Here is a 23,474-nt window from a genome sequence, read left to right as displayed (position 1 = left end):
ATAGCAGGTGTGTGAATGATCTAATGATTGGACTGTTGATTGCAGCCAGTCCACATTGTTAGCAGAACTAGAGGGACCCAAAACCAAATTTTGCTTAGAGCCCCATGGAGGCTTGTGCCGGTCCTGTTTGCAGCAAATACACAGTTTTAATGAAAAGGGCAAAGAGCTGAGTGTGAATCTGCTGTGGTGACCTTAACTCTTGACAAGGATTATTATCTCTCCGAATGTATGGACAATGGTTTTACACAATAAAAATCTGTCATAGCGCAACTTTGTTGTAGTCACAACAATTTTATGGAAATAATTGCAATAAAATGTCAGTTTAAAATTATTTGCAATTTTTCAGAAAACTTGTGGTTATTTTACAGAAAAAGTGCAGCTGTTTTTATTGTACCAAAATATACAAATATTTGCAAAGCCACGGTGCATTTAATATAAAACTACCATATAACAGGAAAACCTATTTTTTGCTTTAGTAAAGAAAATTCTTCATTCGAATTCCTTGAGCTATGTTTTGTAGATCATTAAATTAAATCATTAAATTGACTAAATGTTAAAGCTTGAAGACTCACAGGTGAATCAGAAGCTAGAACTATTGACAGCATAGCAAACAGAGATCATTTAAATGGTAGAAGAGCAGGCATTGGAATGAAAAACAACATGCTCACAGGCAGGGGCATCGCCATATGATTAATTTTGTAATTGACAGGGCCCTGATTTTTTTATTTTTTTATTATTTCTATTAACAAAAAATAAATAATTAAATTGTGGAGGGCCCCCTGTTGGTCAGGGTCCCTAGAATTGTCATCACTTTTCCCCCCCTATAGCGCGCCCCTGTGGATTTCAGCCTGACTTTGTAATTTCTTCTGGATCCCATCTGGGATCCCATTCGTTGTAAGCCTCCTCACAGAAGTGCCACTGCAGGTGACATACTGTTGGTTCCGAAACCTTGCCTTCCCAGCTGGATGAATCTCACCCAAGGTTAAAATAAGTTTTTTTTCTGTTCTTTTTTCCATTTTCCATGTGCAGACCAACTGCAGCCTGAACAGCCAGACATAAACAAGTTTTAATCACACCTGAGCGAACTAAACCTCCTTGAGCTCAGCAATCAGATTACAGCCACTGGGCTCCGTTCTTGATATGGTATTTTGTATTTTTATCTTTTTATTATCTTTTATGTTCTTTGATAATCATTATTCTTTTTATTATCTTTTAACTTGTTCTTTGCTTTATAATTTGATATAAAACTTATTCTGCTCAGATTATTGTGCTCATACGGATCACGTGAACAGGGCGTGCTTGGCTCTGGTTGACTTGGGTTGGGCTCTGATTGGTCTGCTGGTTCGCGCTCTCGGCCCATGATTGGCTCATGGTCGGAGAGCGGCTACCTCTGATTCGATGGCTCGCCTGCAAGGATGGAGATGGCCACTCCCCCTTTCCACGCAAGCATCCCTTTGTTTAAGAGATAAAATATGAAAAAGCCCGCGGTTTTGGTCAGAGTCTGCTGTGGATCGCGTTCGAATGCCCAGCTACGTTGATGCTGCTGCTTGTCTCTAGGCCGAAGGCTCTCCGGCCAAGTTTCACGAGGTAAGCGCTGGTAACTTGAATGAATCGAGCATCACGTGTTTAGTCATAGAGTGTTTTGTACTGTATTCTGTGGGGAATAAATCGAGCATATTTGTTCTAGCAGTAACAGTGTTTGATGCATGTTATTTTGCTGTAATCTGTGGGGAAATAAATCGAGCACATTTAATTCTAGCAGAAACAGCGTTTGGTTTCGTTATTGCCGCCGATCTCCTTCGACCCTGATTTAAAATTTCATAAAACATTTTGGCGTCACGAACAGGATTTTAAAGGGGACTGCGGCAAATATGTTTAACATGTTTAAGAGAAAGAATAAAAATAAGAGTAAGTATGACGTTGGGAAAAAAGTTGAAATAATCCCTGGCTGGGATCAGCCTCACCAGGATGTAGCGCAGTGTTTGCGCGAGGGGGGAGGGCGACCCGAGCCGTGGGGAGATGCGCTGCGGGAAGCCGAGCCGCCGGAGTTGTTAGCTGTTTTGCAAAGCATTGAGGTGGAGGCCAAAAGCCCTGTTGCCGGATTGCAAAGGCGTATGTGGGCTTGCGCAGCCGCTTGGAAAAAGCAGCATGAGATTAATAAAGAAGCACAGGCGCAGCAGTTGAAAGACAGACAGGCCTTAGCCGATGCATTAGCCGCAGAATCGTCACATAAGCAACATGTGCAGCTGTTAAATAACCGGTTAAGGCAAATGACTGAGTTAGCTGAGAGAACTGTGGTTCAGGTAGCTGCACTGAAGAAGCAACAGAAACTTAGAAGGAAGCCCCGGCAGCCTTCGCCAAAAAATGTTCGTGCATTTGTTGCTGGTTTAACTGCAGAATGGGACCCAGAGAAATGGGATGGAAATATTTCGGGAAATGAGACAGATTATATCTGGGAGGAGGGGGAAGATGCTTGTGGGGGAACACCGAACACCCCCCTTCGCCCTCTGCTGGACCTGAGACCTGTTCGTCGCAGGAGGCAGGAACAACGACACCTACCGGATGTGCGACAACAGCGCAGGGACAATGCAGGACAGCTTGTAGTTGATGGTCAGGGAAATCCAGTGTATGACATGGTGCCGGCTCCTCAGCCTGATCCCATTTACCGTACCATTGTAGAAGATTACACACAAGAAGAAGTGTCACATCTAACGCGCAGACTGCGGCAGCAGAATGGGGAGCCGACAGATTTGTGGTTAGCACGGATGTTGGATGAAGGGGCCTCACAAGTGGAAATAGATGCAGTTGATGGGATGTCTTTTGCAGGATTGTCTACCGAGGGAGTAATAAATTCTAATTATCGCCAAGAGGTAAGACAAATGCCAGATACAGCATCATTGTTTGTGGTATGGGCGGCCGCCATACAAAACAAATACGCCGCGTTTACTGACTGGCCAGAAATCACTGGAGCTTGGATAACGCTAAGAGAATGTACACAGCGTTTGACTCGATTGTGTGTGAGAGATGCGTTGGTAGTGGGCATGGCTGATCAATATCAAGCCTTAGCAGTTCCAAAAGCCGTGCGGGATCAGCTGATTCGTACTGCACCCCCCCATTACCGAGCAGCAATGCTAACTGTGATGCTAGGCGATCCAGGTGCTTCCATGTCTGACATTAAGAATCGTATAGGGGAGTTAGGAGCCCTGGGGAATTGGGAGGAGCCACGAAGAAGGGATGACCATCAGCAAGGATCCCGTGGCCCACACAGGGATGGGCTGAGACCAGGACAGGGACCGTCCAGATCTGTGTACTGGAGAGCACTGATCCAGGCAGGGGTCTCTCCCTCTGAAATAGATGGACTTCCCACAGAGGAATTAAAGAAGAAATGCCATAAAAAAGGATTGAAGGTAAGTTGCACAAGATATTCTGAATTTCCAGGACTGCATACTTTGGCACAAAGTCTCCGCGACGTCGTCCAGGAGTCCATGAGCGAAGCACGTGGATCTGAGTCGGTAGGACAAATACAGTCGGGTGGGCCCTTTAAGAAAAAGATCATCGCTGAAATTTCGGACCCAGAATCAGGATCATCTGAAGAAGGGGAAATACACCTGCGGACTGTTAAAAAGAAAAAGAAGGGCAAAAAAGGTAGGAATAAGGATAGGAGACATTCAGCCCTGTATCCTGACCTTGCACACCTGGAAGAACGGATGAATGGATTGTTGAAAGAGTCACTCCAGAAGATGAGTGATAAACATGACTTGACCAATTGGAAACCAAATCTAGCGCAAGCGGTGGCCCAATTGAATGACAGGCCAATCGCACCAGGGGTAACACCACTAAACCAAATGAACACTGTCCATAACACCCCAGATAAAGAACCTATCAAAATGTGGAAGATTGATGAAAGGGCAGAACTTCCTATCAGAGCTACCCCAGGCTCCGCATGGTTGGACTTGAGAACATTGGAACCCATGACCCTAATACCTAATCAGGTTCAAGTTGTAAAAACAGGGCTCGGGTTACATATTCTACCGCGGTCAGGATTGTCCTTAAAAGGATTGACCATTCAGGCTGGGGTTATTGACAGTGATTATCAGGGAGAATTGGGTGTGGTGTGTCGCCACCAAGGCGAAAGTCCCCTGGTATTACAAAAAGGAGACAAGATTGCACAATTGCTACTGCAACCGTGTGACATGTCAGAAGTTCAGGAAATCTCTCCACCCACTGAGATAACAGTAAGGAGAAAAGGGGGCTTTGGTTCCACAGATAAACCTGGGGCAAAGGTTTGGGTGAGACAGGAAAATGGTCCACCAGAAGCCGCATAAATCATTGCCCAAGGCAACAATGCAACTGTATATATTTAGGAGAAGAGAAGTGGTTGAATGTGCCTGTGTCAAAATGTTATTTAAAAGAAAACTAATCAGTATTTTTCTATTTTGTGTTATAGCAGTGCTAATTGTCATTTCAGCTCCATACTCCCGTGACGCCGGCGGTGACGACGTCCGCCATCATGGGAGGCGCCGAGGAGGATGTACCGGCTGCGAAGTCATCGTGTGCCGTGCCTTGGTCGCCATGGTACTGCTGACGACGTCCCGCTTCGCTCTCGAGCGACTGTGGTGGGAAAGCAGTACCCATGACCGGAGCCAGGATAATTTCACTTGTGCAGCACATACCAGATGTCTGATTATGTGAACAGTGTTATTCAAGGTCACCCATGCCTATTGTCACCAGAGGATGTACACTACGAATTCAATCGCATGTACCAATGTGTCAGTATCGTTCTGACACCGACAGACGATGTCTAGGAAACAACGGAACACTGATGGGAGTATCCAATGCGGTGGATAACGAGGTTACTCGCACGATGCTGTCCAACACCGGACAACATGCAGCTAGAGCTGTTCACCAAATAGGGGTCTGGATGCCATCGACAGTTATGACTCAGGAAGAAGCAGCGAAGATCTTCCAGCAACAACTGACATGGAACCTACATACCCCCAATCTTAGCTTTGATTAATGTCTGTACTTGCGTATATATATTGGACGAGTGAAAAGGTCTTTGGTTGATAGAATTTATAACACAGCCTTAAGATGAAAGTTACCTTGCGAATTCGGGACGCAAGACTAAAGTGATTATCAAAGACCAAGGGGTGGAATGATATGGTATTTGGTATTTTTATCTTTTTATTATCTTTTATGTTCTTTGATAATCATTATTCTTTTTATTATCTTTTAACTTGTTCTTTGCTTTATAATTTGATATAAAACTTATTCTGCTCAGATTATTGTGCTCATACGGATCACGTGAACAGGGCGTGCTTGGCTCTGGTTGACTTGGGTTGGGCTCTGATTGGTCTGCTGGTTCGCGCTCTCGGCCCATGATTGGCTCATGGTCGGAGAGCGGCTACCTCTGATTGGATGGCTCGCCTGCAAGGATGGAGATGGCCACTCCCCCTTTCCACGCAAGCATCCCTTTGTTTAAGAGATAAAATATGAAAAAGCCCGCGGTTTTGGTCAGAGTCTGCTGTGGATCGCGTTCGAATGCCCAGCTACGTTGATGCTGCTGCTTGTCTCTAGGCCGAAGGCTCTCCGGCCAAGTTTCACGAGGTAAGCGCTGGTAACTTGAATGAATCGAGCATCACGTGTTTAGTCATAGAGTGTTTTGTACTGTATTCTGTGGGGAATAAATCGAGCATATTTGTTCTAGCAGTAACAGTGTTTGATGCATGTTATTTTGCTGTAATCTGTGGGGAAATAAATCGAGCACATTTAATTCTAGCAGAAACAGCGTTTGGTTTCGTTATTGCCGCCGATCTCCTTCGACCCTGATTTAAAATTTCATAAAACAGTTCTCCTCCAGTTATGTCACACAAAGTGCGTGTTTTTTTCTAGGAGAACTTTTTGGTTGATTTAACCATTTGCTTTTAACCATTTGCTAGCCAATTAGAGACCAAATACAGCAATCAGATTTACTATTTGACCTCAGAAAATATTTTTCTACCATTTAAAAGAACCATAAGTATTGGTGGTTTTTGTCTTTTCTGATAAAGAAAAGGAAAAATGAAAGCAGATTTGTTGAATAAATTCTGATGTAGTAAACTTTCCAATCTACTGGTATTGCACCATTGGGACTGTGCCTCATTAAAGGCACGAAACTGAAAATTTTAAAGTTCAAACCTTTAGCACAGAAGGCAAAGACTGTAGACTAGAGTGACTGGTGAGAGGCCCTCCAGGCTGGATTAGGAGTAATGGAACGCTCCCATCCACTGATGGGTCTGTGCCTTAGTCACAAAACTCCGTGAAACTTTTCAGAAGTTTCCAGGTTGGAGGGGAGAACTCTTCCCATTTGCCTGACTTGTGACAATGCTAGTTTGTATCCTCTGCATGTTGTTTATTATAGCCATGCGTAGCATCAACATCTGATGGAGCTACACTCTGGTAGTCTGGTCGAGTTGCTCCAAACCGGTAGATGGAAGGATGACTAATTCATATAACAACATACAGAACTGAATGGTTAATGAACTTTAATTCCCTATCATCTCTATAATTTAGACACTAACGTGAGAATTAAATATAGCAAAGTCTACTTCAGATGCCTTATGAACTATGCTCCACTCTAACTTTAGGTGATATCTTTGTCCACTGGACACTCAATCCTCAAAGTCACTTTTTTCATTTTTTCAGTTAAGGAAGTAAGATGTTGTTGATAATGATAGAAGAATGTTATCAGATGAGGTAAAGCAATTCAGATCTAATCAGTATTTTGACCGTCAGCTTTTCCCCATCCGACAGAAGGTGTGATAGAGCAGGCGACTCAAATGAGCTTCCTCTTTGGTCAGCTCCTTAATGAAAATTAACACTTATAGGTTCATTGAGAACGATATCAGGAACATTAAGATGCATGTAGCTATCCCAGAAAAAAGGTAGAACAATATGGGAATGCTCTTTGCTGTTGTCGAGATGCTGTTTGTAGTCACATAATTTTAGTGGTATTTGTAGTTGGCAAGTTAGCTGAAGAGGAAGATAATAATGTTGGAGAAAGAGCAGAAGTGTTGTTTTCTACAACCACGAACAGATGGCAGTGCTCCCTCGACACCTTAATCCTGACCTTTTATCATTCAGCCTGGCTGGAAGATTCAAGCTATCTTTCATGAGTCCTCTTTTTTCTTTAACTGCCACAGTGAACCAAGTGATCAGTTCTTCACTGCTTTGTTACGAACACCAGGGCAATCTAGTGTCAGCAAGGTCACTTATAATTTCTGTCCCTGGCAGAAAATGATCAGCCAAGGTCATTTCAATGGTCTCATCATTGGAACAGGTCTTATCATTAGTCCCTGTTCTTGTTAATACAAGAACAGGGACAGGCCAGCTGATATCACTCTTCTCCTGCAATGGAAGGAGAATGTCTGCTGTGACTCTCCAACTCATTCGTATTTTATCAGACAAGGTTACTTCCAAGGAAACGTGATGTTCCCAAGGATATTGTTGCTGCTAAGGCTGAAACTGAATCAACCCCAAGCAAGCGCCAGGAGCATCTCTTCTTTCAAGTTTATTTGATAGGGACAGACACACATTGACATAGACAAACTGAATAAAACAGCAGCCCCATGTTTGCATCATGGTGCAATAGCAACAGCTAATTCGCAGCACTTGGGCTTTTAAAAAGTAACTCTAAAAATTGAAATGATAATCAGTTAAAATAGCCCTGCAGTCTCTGTATACAATCGCTTAATAGTGTTGGTGCAAGTCCATTTAAACACTTAAAAATCAATTTTAAAACATTATAATTTAGAAAATTTGTAAAATCCAAAATGCCAAATTTAACCAAAATTTGACAGTGGTGGAATCTAATCGGCTTTTGATATAAAACCTTTAAGGCCCGATTATACAGACTTGCTAGTGGTTTGAGTATAGTTTGATTAGTCTGAGACCAGACAGTAGCTCCGTAGGTAAAATGTGAGAGGATCAGTGAATTTAAAAATATCTCTGCACAGTGAAGTGTCAAACAATGTCTAATAATTTTAAAACAATTTATATTCGATCTAACAGTTTTGCAGATTTTATCAACATGGCTCCTAAAATTTAACTGAGCATCCAGAATTATTCCTAAATATTTCTCTTGTGATACTTGTTCAATAGGGTCCCCATTGATCTGAATATTCAAGGACTGTAATGATGTTTTCTTAATTGAAAAACAAATACACTTTGTTTTTGTTGTATTGAGAGTTAAGCAAGAATCCTTTAACCATGTTGATAATCTCTGCAGACTGTTCTGAAGTTTTTCACTAACAACAATACCGCTTTGGTCCGATGTATAAACAACGGTGTCATCAGCATACATTTGCAGATTGTATGTGGATTCAGACGATACCCGTTTGTTAATATTTTTGTTAATATTTTTCCCTCATATTTTCATTAGATTTAAAGAAACATCTAGTTTTAGTAATGACCCTCTTGCTAATATTTTCTTAAAATTAATAGTGACAACCTTCTCTGTGCCAAAGTATAAGCAGTATGCTGTGGATTTATCTTGTTCTTCTCACTGAAACCTGTTAAACAGGTTTCTGTTTTTATGTTATCTGCAAAATCCATCCATCCATCCATTTTCTGTACACCCTTGTCCCTTAGTGGGGTCAGAAGGGTTGCTGGTGCCTATCTCCAGCTAACATTGGTGCCTATCTCCAGCTAATGTTACGGGCGAGAGACGGGGTACACCCCAGGTGTACCCCACCCTGGGAACAGGTCACCAGTCTGCCGACAGACAGGACAAACAACCATGGACACACACACACACCTAGGGAGAGTTTGGAGAGGCCAATTAACCTGACAGTCATGTTTTTGGACTGTGAGAGGAAGCCGGAGTACCCAGAGAGAACCCACCATGCACAGGGAGAACATGTAAATTACACGCAGAAAGACACGGGCCGGGAATCGAACCCAGAACCCTACTTGCTGCAAGGCAACAGCGCTACCAACTGCGCCACTGTGCAGCCTATCTGTAAAATATTGATATAAATGATGAAAGTTATATGTGAAAAAAAGATTTGAAATGACTTATGAAATCATTTGCAAACATATTTTTACATCATATCCTATTAAATCCGTGTCGAACAAAAAGGGTTTCAGAAAAAGAACACAATTCCTACCATCAAACATGGTGGTGTTGCAGTTATGGTTTGTGGATGCCTTGCTGCATGAGGACAATGATCTATAAGTAATGGGACCATTTGCTTTCTGCATAAAAATTCTGCAGAAGAAAGCTCCAATAATCAGACTGTGATGTCAAGGTCAGGCAAACCTGGATTATTGAGCAGGACAGTTACATTTTGCATAGGAACAAGGTGTAATTTTAAAATAGAAACAAAGTGGGAATTTAAAAAAAATATTCCCTTCTCACCCTCCGCGGGTGGTCTCTTTCAACCTCTGAGCTCGGGTCCTCTACCAGAGGCCTGGGAGCTTGAGGGTTCTGCGCAGTATCTTGGCTGTGCCTAGAACTGCACATTTCTGGACTGAGATGTCTGATGTTGTTCCTGGGATCTGTTGTAGCCACTGCTCCAGTTTGGGGGTGACTGCCCCGAGGGCCCCGATGACCACAGGCACCACTGTGGTCTTTGTCTTCCAGGCCTTCTCCAGTTCCTCTCTGAGGCCCTGGTATTTCTCCAGTTTCTCATGCTCCTTTTTCCTGATGTTGTAGTCACTTGGTATTGCTACATCCACCACAACGGCTTTCCTCTGTTCTTTATCCACCACCACAATGTCTGGTTGGTTCGGCATTACCATCTTGTCTGTCTGGATCTGGAAGTCCCACAGGATCTTAGCTCGGTCATTCTCCACCACCTTTGGGGGTGTTCCCCACTTTGATCTCGGGGCTTCCAGTCCATATTCTGCATATATAGATATACATGGAGAGTGTGTGTGTGTGTGTGTGTGTGTGTGTGTGTGTGTGTCTATATATATATATATATATATATATATATATATATATATATATATATATATATATATATATATATATATATATATGATCAAATAGCTGCAATAAAAAAAAGAAATGTCACATCATGATATGTATACGGTAAAGTACCAAAAATTAGAAATGTATTTTTTTAATAGCATAGATAGATAGATAGATAACTGATAAAGTACTGGTTATTTTTAAACTACCTCTGTGGACTGTCTGTGGGCTGTGTATAGATGATACTTCCTCTAATCCACCAAGGAGTCACAGAGTGTGTCTAGCAGGTGAGTAAGAATGCTGACAAGAGCCTAGAAAATCCCTTGACATCTTATTTTAGGTGCACTAACCCCAGTGGAGCCCAGAGGAGGCCAGGCCTGCAGAGCCCTGGGGGCAGAGGAATGTTGATGAGGCCCTATTGGCAGCTTATGTGTCCACATTTCCAGACTACCTCTATTCTCCAGCGGTACATCTCTCTGTTGACAGTCTGGCTGGGCGCACTTCAAGCAATCACAGGATTAAAATAATTGGGCTTAAAGTGAAAGAGTACTCTGCATGGGAGCAGTCAGGGCGTGCTGTTTCTAATTAGAAGATACTTGAAGGGATTCACCCAGCATTCTTTTCATGAACACAAAAGCAAATACACTGGCTCACTCTGACACACCAGGGCACACTGGCCAATCTGATCACCTGGAGACAATATGATTTCCAAGCGCTGACCACAATATCCTTTGTAATTGTCATTAATTTAATGTGTTGAGGGGCTTAAATAATCTTGATCCTGTGCTGCCATTCAGGGGATTCGGGAGTTCTGATGACCCCTGGTTTAGTAAAGTAATTAAAATTGCTTCATATGGTGGATCTTTAATTCCTGCCGGTTCCTGAGATTTATCATTCGTTTGATGCCAATCACAGTATTCACTGGTGAGAAAATTCCCTGTGGCAAACTGACTGGTGCAATCAAAATTAATTTGTATGATGTACTAACATCTCTATCACTTCAGAGGAGTTTTTTTTTTATAAACCAAGCCTTGCTTCATAAGGTGAAGTTAGTCTGCCTAAAAAAAAAAAAAAAAATCAATCCTCCAGCTGCAGCTGATCCAGAACGCTTCTGACTAAAACCAGGAAGATAAAGTGGACGTGGTGTGTGTGTGGACGGGTTTAAAACTCATCATTGGGTCGAAGGGGAAGGACACACTGACAGCAGGGAGTCTGGAGAGGGCAAACCAGTTTAACCAGTTTTTTAACAGGTTTAGCTCACCAACGGCTACTCCCCTGTTGCCTCCATCTCCCCACACATCCACATCGTCTCAAGTTGCTCCACACACCTTTCAGCTTTCTCCTGCACGACCCCCCTCCATCTGCCCGCCCCCTCCCTCCTCCTACTCTCTCACCTCCTCCCCCTCCTTCTCCACAGATAACACCAACCCTCAGCTACTGGTGACCGCTGGCCAGGTTAAGAGGCAGCTTGAAAGACTTCACCAGGGGAAGGCGGCAGGCCCGGACGGCATTACACCAAGGGTCTTGAGGACCTGCGCCAGTCAGCTGTCTCCTGTACTGGTACATCTGTACAACCTGAGCTTGAGAATGCAGAGGGTCCCGTTGCTGTGGAAGACGTCACACATAGTTCCTGTGCCCAAGAAGGCGAGACCATCAGACCCAGAGGACTATAGACCTGTTGCTCTCACATCTCATGTGATGAAGGTTATGGAGAGACTGATCCTTGCCAAGCTGAGGCCTGGGGTGATGACGTTTTTGGACCCTCTACAATTTGCCTACCAGCCGCACTTAGGAGTTGATGATGCTGTCATCTTCCTGCTGCAACGAGCCCATATGCACCTGAATGGTGGAGGAGACACGGTGAGAATCACATTTTTTGATTTCTCGAGTGCCTTCAACACTGTCCAGCCTCTGCTATTGGGTGAGAAGCTGCGGGGGATGGGTGTTGGCGACTCTGTGATCTCCTGGGTTATTGACTACCTGACTGGCAGGCCACAGTTTGTCCGTCTGGGCAGTGTCTTGTCTGGTGGGGTCGTCAGTGATGTCGGAGCTCCGCAGGGAACTGAGCTCTCTCCTTTTCTCTTTACTCTGTACACCACTGATTTTCAGTACAATTCTGAGTCATGTCATCTACAGAAGTTTTCTGATGACTCGGCGATTGTCGGGTGTGTGAGAGGTGGAGAGGAGGGGGAGTACAGGACACTGGTGGACGACTTTGTGGAGTGGTCTGAAGCTTAACATCAGTAAGACCAGAGAGATGGTGATCGACTTCAGGAGGAGGACGACGCCTTCACAGCCACTGAAGATTAAGGGAGAGGTGGTGGAGGAGGTGGAGGACTATAAATATTTGGGAGTGGTGATCGGCAACAGACTGGACTGGACATCCAATACTGATGCTGTGTACAAGAAGGGGATGAGCAGACTCTATTTTCTAAGGAAGCTTAGATCCTTTAATGTGTACAGCAAGATGTTGGAGATGTTATACAACAGCATTGTTGCTGGTGCCATTTTCTTTGCTGTTGTGTGTTGGGGTAGCAGCATCAGAGCCAGCGACTCTAAAAGACTGAATGGGGTCATCAGGAAAGCTGGCTCTGTAATGGGACTGCAATTGGAGACCCTGGAAAATGTGGTGGAGAGGAGAACGTTGAAGAAGCTGTTGTCCATTATGGCCAACAAGCTGCACCCTCTCCATCACACAGTTGATAGACAGAGGAGCACTTTCTCACACAGACTGCTTCAGCTCCGTTGTCGCAGGGACAGATACAGGAAATCTTTTCTGCCACAGGCTATCACTTTATATAATAAACGTTAAGTTACCTTTGTACATATCTGCTCATTAATCGATATTGTACAGATTGTTTACAAAGCACTTTTGTACAGACTGTACAGATTATTAATTTTCACTGTTCATACTGTACAGAATCTTACATCTTACATTTTATATTTTATGCATTTATCTTATTTTTATTTTATTTTTCATATTGTAATTTGATCTGTGTGTATGTGTATGCTGCAACTGCACAGTAATTTCCCTGTTGGGATGAATAAAGTACTTCTATTCTATTCTAAGAAAAGGCCTGAAAACAGTCCAAAACAGCATGTAATTAATAATATTTATATAATAACATAATGCACTACTCTAAATGAGTTGAGTTACTGAAATACAGGATCTTTTCAAAAATATTCAAATTTATTGAATATAACTACAGATACCATATTGTCAACAAAACTTAGGATTTATTAGACGATACAATCGTCTTTCATAAGATACAAGTACAAGTTTTAATGCACAGCAGCAGCAAAACAGATGTGGAAATTCACAAGATGAAATGCAGCATCAGCTCCCTGCATGCGGACAGCAGTCATTTTCACAAAAACTATTTTATGTGCCCGCAATGCACCCCTTTTTAAAGGGACAGTATTATGTAAAATAATTTTTTTAAATCTTTATATCTTATGTTATTTCCTCTCCAAAAACATACCTGGAGTCTTGCTTTTACTCTTTCATGTGTGATTGAGAAATCCTTTAATCTCCTCCTGCAGCAATTCAAGGGTGCCTTAACATTTGCTTTCGCAAATGCATAAGGTACTTTTTTCTGCAGTTCCACGTTAAAGTTTGATGCAGCTCTGCTTTCCTTAATGGACCATCTTCATCTCCATTGCAAGTGTAGCAAACAGGCAGCTCTTTTTTTTTTATAAATTACAGTACACAAAAGGTTGCATTGTGCCCTTGTTTATTTATATTTTAATAGTGTAATTCTGTAAAGACAAAATATGTCTGGTGGTCTAGCTCTGATTTACATATCTTGCTAAATTGCGGGTATGAATATTGCAATACTTTGCTATAACAAAATAGACCTGCAGAAAGGAATTACTAATAAAATATCTGACATATGCATAGTTGTATGGTCTATATAGAGATTTTCCTTAGCTTTGATTGTATATGTCACAATTTTGTAATTTATCATTGTTTATTAAACTCTGAAACTCTGAAAGCTGTGTGGCTTTGTTAATATTCTGTCCTAGATGTCCAGTTAGATGTGCCCTTTTATTTTTGAGCACCTGCCCCTTTAGTGGTCTCTGCACGGCCCTGTCATGGTGGATTTTAGATTCTTGACTCACATGCAAAACACAAGTCAGGAGAGTGAGAATCAGATAAATAAGTTTTAATGAAAAAACAAAGCAGGTAAATAGACGACTATATCTGGTCCTTGGAATGGTATCACCAGAACGTTTGCACACTGAGGAAATCAGCAGAGGAGATGGTGAGTTTGTGGTAATGGGAAATGAGATGTTCTTTTCAAAGGAGCGTGTTTAGATCTTACTTGATAAGAGGTAGGCTTGGGCGGAGGAGGGAGAAACGTTGGTTCAGGGTGTTTTGATCCCTTGTGGGTTCTTTCCAACTGATCCAGGATCTTTAGTGAGGTCTCACGGAGAGGTCGTAAGAAGACGGCGAGGAGGCTGCGATGGAGGGTGGACAGGTAGGCTCGGACTTTGAAAGCGTCAGAGAAGCGTTTAGACTGCTCAGAGGTACCATCACTAGCTAACACTAAGGCGCCGAGGTACTGGCAATCAGCTTCTCTTAAGCTCCAGGTAACGAGGTGATTGATCACCGGTGTGCTGATGATGTCAGCGAACACATCCAGCCGCCTCAAGGACCCCATCTGGTGGTGAAGGGAAAACAAGCCGGAGCCACAAAGAACGCACACAAAAACACCCCGGATCCCAACAAATATAGTGTTCAGAGATCATTTTTATCAGGGTGGTTTCACTGGATGACCTAAGTTCCTTTCATATCAGACAGGCAGCAGAAAGAATACATTTCATTAGCAATTTTCTTACCTTTTATGTGTGACCAAAGGTGGTTTATAACTACCGTATTTTCCGGACTATAGAGTGCACCATACCATAAGCCGCACCAACAAATTTTTAGAAAAATAATGGAAACGTACATATATAAGCCACACCGAGCTATAAGCTGCTGGTATGTCCGCTGCTCTTGGTTTTCCATAAGGACCCAGCAGAGGCCTGCGTCCTATTAAATCTGCTGGATTTAATAAGGATGCAGCCCTCCATCTCCAACGCTGAACCATGGTTTCGTTCACGTCAAGCTTATGTGCAGCGGCTCTATTTCCCTCCTGTACTGCCAAATCGATAGTTCTCAACTTAAAAGATGCATCATATGAGTTTGAAGAAATTTCTCCGTTCTGCTTGTATGTGCTTGTTCTAAATTAAAATGAGCACTTTCGTCTTTGATTTCCAATTTTGACAGTTCCAATGATTTACTTCTGAAGAGCCCCCTGGTTGTTGAAGAAAAATCCACAGAAAAGCCGGACCGGGTTATAAGCCGCATGGTTCAAAAAGTAAGAAAAATGTAGCGGCTTATAGTCTGAAAAATACGGTACATTGTGTTACATTTACTCAGTTACATTTAAATAATAAAGCATACAAGTGCTGTGGGTATCCCATCCCATGAGAGTTGGGCAACTCGGGCTGTGATGGTCATGGCCCCTTGAAGCTGTGGCGTGTGGCGAGCGTCCCTACTTTCATTTGTAAAAGGTGGCAACCCTAATTCCATGTTACAGTTGTGCCTCTTGGCAATCAATGCTTTAGATCCTGTTGTCTGACCTACAGTCTTTATGTATCAGTGCCATGACCTGCAGTGGTGGGAAGTACAATTTTCGTGTATCTGTACTTTACCTAAGTAGATTTAATAATGGATACTTTCTACTTTTACTCTACTACATTTTACAGTAAGTATTTGTACTTTCTACTTCACTACATTTCTACAAAACCGTTGCGTTACTTGTTACATCAGGGACTTAAGGTGGCGCCGTAAAATCCAAGCAATAACGTGACTTACATGTCTGTCACCCATCGCCTCCCCTTTTACTAGCACGCGGAGTTCCAGACATGCGCAGTGGTTTTCTCTGAGCGGGAGAAGATGTCTGTCTAATCGTCAGTAATATAATAGCGCTGCATAAATCATAAGATACAGCGACATGTAAAATCAGCAGCGTTTCTCTTTCACAGACGGTGGGGACTTCGTACAACTTTTAGCGTCACTTGGAAGGAAAGGTAAGCTCCGTTGACGTGATGTTAGCAAAGCTAGCTGTACAGAGACACATGTTGCATCTGCGATGAAAAAAAGTTGTCACTCATGCGCTGAATTATTGTGTGGAGGTGTTGACTGAGGTGTCGCATATATGGGACAATGCTGTGACCAAAGTGCAATATGACATTCAGGAACGATCCGATTCTTCTGGACGGATCTTTACGTAGTCCGATAGGACTGAAGCCTCACTGAGAGCCGTTCTTTGTTCTTCCAGATAGTTGCCCAGATAGCACAGAATGATTGAAACAACATTGAATCAATGTCAGCCAGAAACATTGAATCAACGTTGAACGCTGACATTGAAACAACATTGAAAGTGGTCGGTGACTTGTATGTTGAATCAACGTTAGGGTTTCAACCATAACTGACATTATATCAATGTTGATTCAACCATCATCTGTATGTCAACTTGTATGCATACTTGTGTTGATAGTACATTGAATCAGTATTGAATCAATGTTGATTCTACATTATATCAATGTTGAGTCAGCCATCATCTGAACGTGGATCTGCATCCGGATTTCGGTTGATTCTACATTGAATCAATGTTGATTCAACACTCATTTGACTGTGGATCTGCATGCATATTTGTGTTGATTCTACATTGAATAAGTTAGGAATCAATGGTGATTCAACCATCATCTGAACGTGGATCTGCATGCATATGTGTGTTGATTCTACATTGAATCAATGTTGATTAAACACTCATTTGACTGTGGATCTGCATGCATATTTGTGTTGATTCTACATTGAATCAGTTAGGAATCAACGTTCATTCAACCATCATCTGAACGTGGATCTGCATGCATATTTGTGTTGATTCTACATTGAATCAATGTTGATTCAACACTCATTTGACTGTGGATCTGCATGCATAGTTGTGTTGATTCTACATTGAATAAGTTAGGAATCAATGGTGATTCAACCATCATCTGAACGTGGATCTGCATGCATATTTGTGTTGATTCTACATTGAATCAATGTTGATTAAACACTCATTTGACTGTGGATCTGCATGCATATTTGTGTTGATTCTACATTGAATAAGTTAGGAATCAATGGTGATTCAACCATCATCTGAACGTGGATCTGCATGCATATTTGTGTTGATTCTACATTGAATCAATGTTGATTCAACACTCATTTGACTATGGATCTGCATGCATATCTGTGTTGATTCTACATTGAATCAGTTAGGAATCAACGTTCATTCAACCATCAGCTGAACGTGGATCTGCATGCAGATTTGTGTTAATTCTACATTGAATCAATGTTGATTCAACACTCATTTGACTGTGGATGTACATGCAGATTTGGGTTGTTTTTATATTGAATGAAAGCTAAGGATTTATGTACATTTTACGTCTGATAGGTCTACATCATAACATGCCACTAAAAGTTTCTTCACTGGTGTTAAACACTGTATTATTGGCAGATGATGCGTAAACTGTGTACAAAGGTTTAAAAATGACAACATGGGTTTGATTTAACATTTTATTTAAGAAAAGAGGGACAGATCTTTAAACATATTTGATTCCTTTTTGACTGTCAAAACAACAGTATGTTGTCCACAGAAGAACAGAGTCCATGAAGTTAAGCTTTGTACTGTATGAAGTAGGGAAACAGTACAAGTTGTGGTAACCCCAGTTTGACTCTGGTTGGCGTCACTTTGATTCCTTGCGATGTCTTCCTCTCGTTCTGGTGCGTAATGAAGCCGCTTCTTGACAGTTTTGCTGCAGTCCTCAAGAGTCAGCTTTCGGTCAAACTGCAGAGCAACAGCTGAAAAAAATAAAAGTGAGGAAGGTGCCAGTTAGAAATATGATAAACATTTGAAAAGTTCTGAAACACAATGAAAGATTAAACACTGTACTGGTTACAGGTCTGAGAACAAATACAAACCATATAGTTCCCCATGTGCACTCACTGTTAAATTAATATCTTAATCTTTCATTAATATTTATCTTAATGTTTACATATACAACTGCATTTACCCATCAAGCTGCAGTATAGTGTAGGATTTATGATATTGATATTAAATCAATATTTAAAATAAAGGGCTGTTTATCAGAAAACCTAACAATAAAACTCAGGGAGGATCAGGTTTATTTAACACACCAGAGACAAATAAATCGAACAAAAGGTGATTTATAGTGTAGTTGGAAAAATTATAATTTATACAGAATAAACTTCCATCAACTACAAATATTTCCAAATAAGTTGATTAAATTCCTTAAAAAGTGTCTATATGCTAATAAAGATCCCACACAAGTAACAATAGTCCAGTTCAATTTAACCAGTTACCAATCCAAGGATCAACAGACTGAATCAGTCATTAGCAGGTTTAGTTCAGTGTTTCACCTGCCTTACATGTTAAGTGTTTCCCTTCTGCCTCACCTGGATTGAATCTGTGGATGATTAACAACCTTCTGCACTTCTTGATGGCTGCAGACGGTCATGTAATCATCCAACTCAGCTGTTCTGGTACAGAGGCTCATTTAAGCACGACCCTAAGCATATCATAATAAAAAGTTAAAAACAAGTGATTACTATCACAACAATTTAAAGCCCACCTGGACCAGCCAGCCTTACACTTCCTTGTCCACCACATGTTCTCCCAGACCAAACAATAGGCCCCGCCCTATTTTAAAAACTCAAATCCCACAAAATCTCGCAGGATTTCATACTTAGGCGTGGAGTGGTGGGTAGGATGAAAATAATACAAAAGGAGACATGACCTCAATTATTAAAAATATCCGTTTTGCCCCAAAATAACCAGGATTACTATGGGCACAAAACAATGCCCTTATTTTTCAATAAACACATTTAAGATCAAAGTAATATTGAAAAACTTACCATAAAAGTGCTCAGCGGAGAATTCAATTCAGAAGCCGGTAGCAAACAAGCCAGCAGCAAAGTGGCTTTTTGGTTGGGACAAACCACAAGTGTAAAATTGGGGAGGTGGACTGTACAACTCCTAGTACAGACTTGTAGATGTTTTTGTGTCAACACATTATGCACAGTCAGTAATAATATTTACAGACAAGTAAGAAAATGTACAGAAAGGAATCACAACCCACTGTTCTCAACATGTAGTGCTTAATTTGAAACATGATTAACCCCCACCTAGTAATAAAATGTTCTGACCCAGAGCTCAAGGAGGGGGAGGGAAGAAGGAATGAGAGGGGGTAAAGAGGAGAAGGTTGGGAGGAGCGGCTGGGTGGGGGAGGTTTGGGAGGGAGTAGGGGGAGATGAGGAGGTGATGAGGGCTGCAACAAACTGCCCAGATTGCACACAACGGTAAATAAACGTTGAATTATAGTTAGAATGGTTGATTTTTGGTTGAGGTCAACAACTGACGGTTGATCAACCATCAAACAACCATCCACCTCCAGCCAAGTAACCAATGTTGAAACTGTGTCATTGAGTCAATGTTGTTTTGTGGTTGAAATCTAATGAATGAAATGCTAATGTCTGATCAACGACTGATCAATGTTGAATCAATGTTGAATCAATGTCATCTCTTTTGCCACACCCCTTCCCCTCCTCTCCTCCTCATCAGAGCTCTGGGTCAGAGCATTTTATTAGTGAGTGGGGGGTATTACATTCTAAATTAACCTCTGTAAAGGATAGTGGGTGAAGATTCATTTCTGTACATTTTCTTTCTTTTTCATAAAAAAGTCCTACTGACCATTTGTGTGTGATATATTGACATAAAAACATCTACAACTTACTACAAGGAGTAAGGAGTGGAGCGGTCCACCCCCACCATTTACATGAGTGGGATGTCCCAAACACACAGCCACTTCGCTGTTGGCTGTTGAAGATGTTAATTCAATGTTGAATTGCCATCATGTGCAATCTGGGCAGGCGCAGAGCTATGGGGGGGGGCTTAAATATCTGATTATAGACTGAGAAAGTCTACCGCCTGTTGAGAAAGGTCTATTTAATGTTAAAGTTACTTTCCCTCAATGGAATATATACTAGTCAGTCCCAGTGACCGTTTCACTCACGGTTTAGCCGATGTGTTTCCTGGGTAAAGATCAACCAAAAAACGCAGACCAACCTCCCCGCCCCTCGCTCAACAGTTTCTGGTAGCGCAGGCGATAAACGTCAGGGGCCTGGTGATTCGTTAGGGGTCCGGTAATTAGCCCCGCCCCCCGGCCCAACGCTGACTTGTTCCGCTAGTGAATCTGGGTACAGAACGGAATCACAACTCAGTGTTGTCAACACATAGTGCTTAAGTTAAAATGTGATTAACCCTCACCTAAAAGGGGTTGTGCTGTGGTGGCGCAGGGGTTAAGCACAAACCACAATCAAGGCCTCAGTCCTCAACACAGCTGTCACAGGTTCAATTCCTGACCTTGGCAACCTTTGCTGCATTACCCCCCTTCTCTCATTACCCACTTTCCTGTCAATTAACTATCAAATAAAGGCCACTAGCCAAAACAATCTTTTAAAAAATAAAATGTTAAAAATTAAAAACCCTCACTTAAAATTAAAGTTGTTTCACCCGATTGAGGGGTAGATGGGCCCAGGTGGGGGGAAAGAGGTGTGTGTGTGTTTTTGGCAGGTGGAGGGAAGGGGGTTGGGCGTTTGAATGGCAGGCGGTGGTGAGGGGTCCAAAAAACACCTGAACACTTTGATTACTAGTTTTTCCCCAAACCTTATCCTCAAGGCAAACTGACCTGCATGCTTCAGCAAAACCTTGTTAATCAAATGTTAATTAAAATCATGTGTGCTGAATTAGGGAAATGGCTAAAACTTGCAGGGCAGTGTGCCTGGTGCCAGTGCTGAAAAACACTGGATTCGATGTGGCATTTCAATCAATGAATGTTAATTGGCTAGAATTGAATGGTTGTTTGATGGTTGATCCAGCTTCTGTCGTTGACCTGAACCATACATGCAGCCTTTGTGATCATTATTCAACATTAAATTAACATCGTGTGCTATCTGGGTAGTTCTTCCCCAAACCTTGACGTCAATCAAACTGACCTGCGTTTTTTCAGTTCAGCAAAACCCCGTTAATCAGACATCAATTAATATCATGTGTGTTGAATTAGGGAAATGCCTAAAACTTGTAGGGCCTGTAGGACCAGTGCTGAAACACACTGGATTCGACATTGGCATTTCATTTATTTGATGTCAACCACAAAACAACATTGATTCAATGACACAGTTTCAACATTAGTTAATTGGCTAGAATTGAATGGTTGTTTTATAGTTGATCCACCATCAGTTGTCGACCTCAACCAAACATGCAACCTTTGTGATGATAATTCAACATTGAATTAACATATTTTCCAACAAGCCAACAGCGAAGCAGCTGTGTATTTGGGACATCCCACTCATGTAAACGGTGGGGGTGGACCCCTCCACTCCTTGTAGTAAGTTGTAGATGTTTTTGTGTCAATATATCACACACACAGTCAGTGAGAATTGTTATGAACAAGTAAGAAAATGTACAGAAAGGAATCACCACCGACTATCCTCTGCAGTGGTTAATTTAAATGTGATAACCCCCGCTCAGTAATAAAATGCTCTGACCCAGAGCGCTGATGAGGAGGAGAGGAGGGGAAGGGGTGCGGCAATACAGCTGACATTGATTCAATATTGATCAGATGTTGATCAGACATCAGCATTTCAGTCATTAGATTTCAACCACAAAACAACATTGATTCAATGACACAGTTTCAACATTGGTTACTTGGCTAGAGGTGGATGGTTGTTTGATGGTTGATCCACCGTCATTTGTCGTCTTCAACCAAAAATCAACCATTAATCAGACTTCGGCATTTCAGTGATCAGATTTCAACCACAAAACAACGTTGATTCAATGTCACAGTTTCAACGGTTTGATTGGATGATTGTTTGATGGTTGATCCACCGTCATTTGTCGACTTCAACCAAAAATCAACGATTCTAACTATTTTTCAACGTTGATTTAACATCATGTGCTATCTGGGTGTGGTTTCTGACATTGGCAATATGGGCAACTGCCCAGAGCGTTATTTTTTTTTAGGGTTAGCAGGAGACCTCTGCAGATTGTGGCACAGAGATGAAAGCAAAACAGAATGAAGAAGAGTTTGAATTGATACTGGCTAAATTTATTTCAGCTATAAGTATTTAATATCTCGGTGTTTTTATGGGAATGTGGATCTTTCAGATCAATTTGAGAAGGAATTTTGATAGGTAAACTTAATTTTATTGTCATGTAGCGCAGGGTGCTGGTCTTGGTCTTGATTTGGTCTCGAGTACCAGTGGTCCCCAACCTTTTTATTACCGCGGACCGGTCAAGACTTAGAACATTTTGCTGCGGCCCTGGGTGGGGTGTGGGAGGGGGATGAACCGTCAGATAAGGCTTCTGCTTGTTGGTGTTCCCGCTAAAGCCTGAATATACCCAATTTGCGTTGTGTTGGCCTTTTTATCACAGCCTGTGGGGTTTACCCTGACTGGGAATGAGAATACAACCTGTTGAATGTGACAGGTAGCCAATCAGAAAGCGTGGTGACGTAAGAACAAAGGGGAATCCCAAACAGCTCACATATCACGCAACTGAGAGTCCGTGGAGATGATATGTGGAAATGTTTATTATGTGTAAAGGTCATTATTGTATATGTTTATTCAGTTAAAAATGTTAACTATGAAAAACATAGTCATAGTCAGTCAATCATAGTGCAGCAAATAGAGCGGCTGCTCCCGTCGTCTTTTATCAAACCTTTTCTTTTTGTTAGTCTTTTTATCTCTTAAAATGAGTCCATCCTGATATTGCTTCTGCATCGTCATCCGTGTTTGGTTATTCTAAACTTCCTGTATGCTATATTCCGAGTTTTGTGGATTTTCTTCTGGAATCGCGATGTTCTTGACTGGAATCAGTTCGTGTTGCTCCTGCCTTGTGGCTGAACATGAACCGATCGAACCTGTTGTACTTTTATCAGCTCTGTGGTAACAGAGGTTTGGAGAATCGGCTGACAATCCTTAAATCTTGCCATCTAAACCAGATTTAAGACTCACAAGCTCTACTCCTCTCCTCTCAACCACTGCCCAAACGCTCTCTGACGCTAGTCGCTATGGTAACGTTTACATATCCCTTCAAAATAAGATACAGATGCGCCACAAAGATGAACATTTTACTTTCGTGAAAATTTTAACTCACGATAAAGACTAACGGGAGCCCTGAGCTTGTTTATCTGCAACGAGACGGTCCCATCTGGGAGTGATGGAGACAATGACACCCGAAGTGTTGCTTATATCCACAGCCTGCTCGGTCTCTATTGCCTCATTAGCAGCCGGTCGCCGCATGTTACGCAGCGCGGCTTGTAATGTGGGACTCACCTATCGGTCCGGGATAAATCCATCCTCCTGTCTCTTCTTTGAGCCTTTTCCCCTTTGCAAAGAAAATTTCCA

General features: G+C 42.0%; 2 long non-coding RNA genes and 1 pseudogene across 2 annotated transcripts; 2 read left to right on the top strand and 1 right to left on the bottom strand.

Moving 5' to 3' along the window:
* The first annotated feature begins 1,410 nt into the window (after positions 1–1,410).
* Positions 1,411–5,785, top strand: LOC148152886 (uncharacterized). Its single transcript, XR_015761848.1, has 2 exons — positions 1,411–1,587; positions 4,469–5,785. It is a non-coding gene; the product is annotated as an uncharacterized LOC148152886 (long non-coding RNA).
* Positions 2,415–4,364, top strand: LOC148152887 (uncharacterized; annotated as a pseudogene).
* An 11,765-nt stretch (positions 5,786–17,550) lies between the features above and the next one.
* LOC148152885 (uncharacterized) lies at positions 17,551–18,745 on the bottom strand. Its single transcript, XR_015761829.1, has 2 exons — positions 18,465–18,745; positions 17,551–17,849 (listed from the first exon to the last, which is right to left on the bottom strand). It is a non-coding gene; the product is annotated as an uncharacterized LOC148152885 (long non-coding RNA).
* Positions 18,746–23,474: the final 4,729 nt, after the last annotated feature.

Source organism: Poecilia mexicana, unplaced genomic scaffold (assembly GCF_051168715.1).
Source record: "Poecilia mexicana isolate PSO_F unplaced genomic scaffold, ASM5116871v1 scaffold_21, whole genome shotgun sequence".
In the NCBI taxonomy this organism is placed as follows: domain Eukaryota; kingdom Metazoa; phylum Chordata; class Actinopteri; order Cyprinodontiformes; family Poeciliidae; genus Poecilia; species Poecilia mexicana.
The sequence above is the reverse complement of the archived record's forward strand: the minus strand, read 5'-3'. Positions and strand labels throughout refer to the sequence as shown.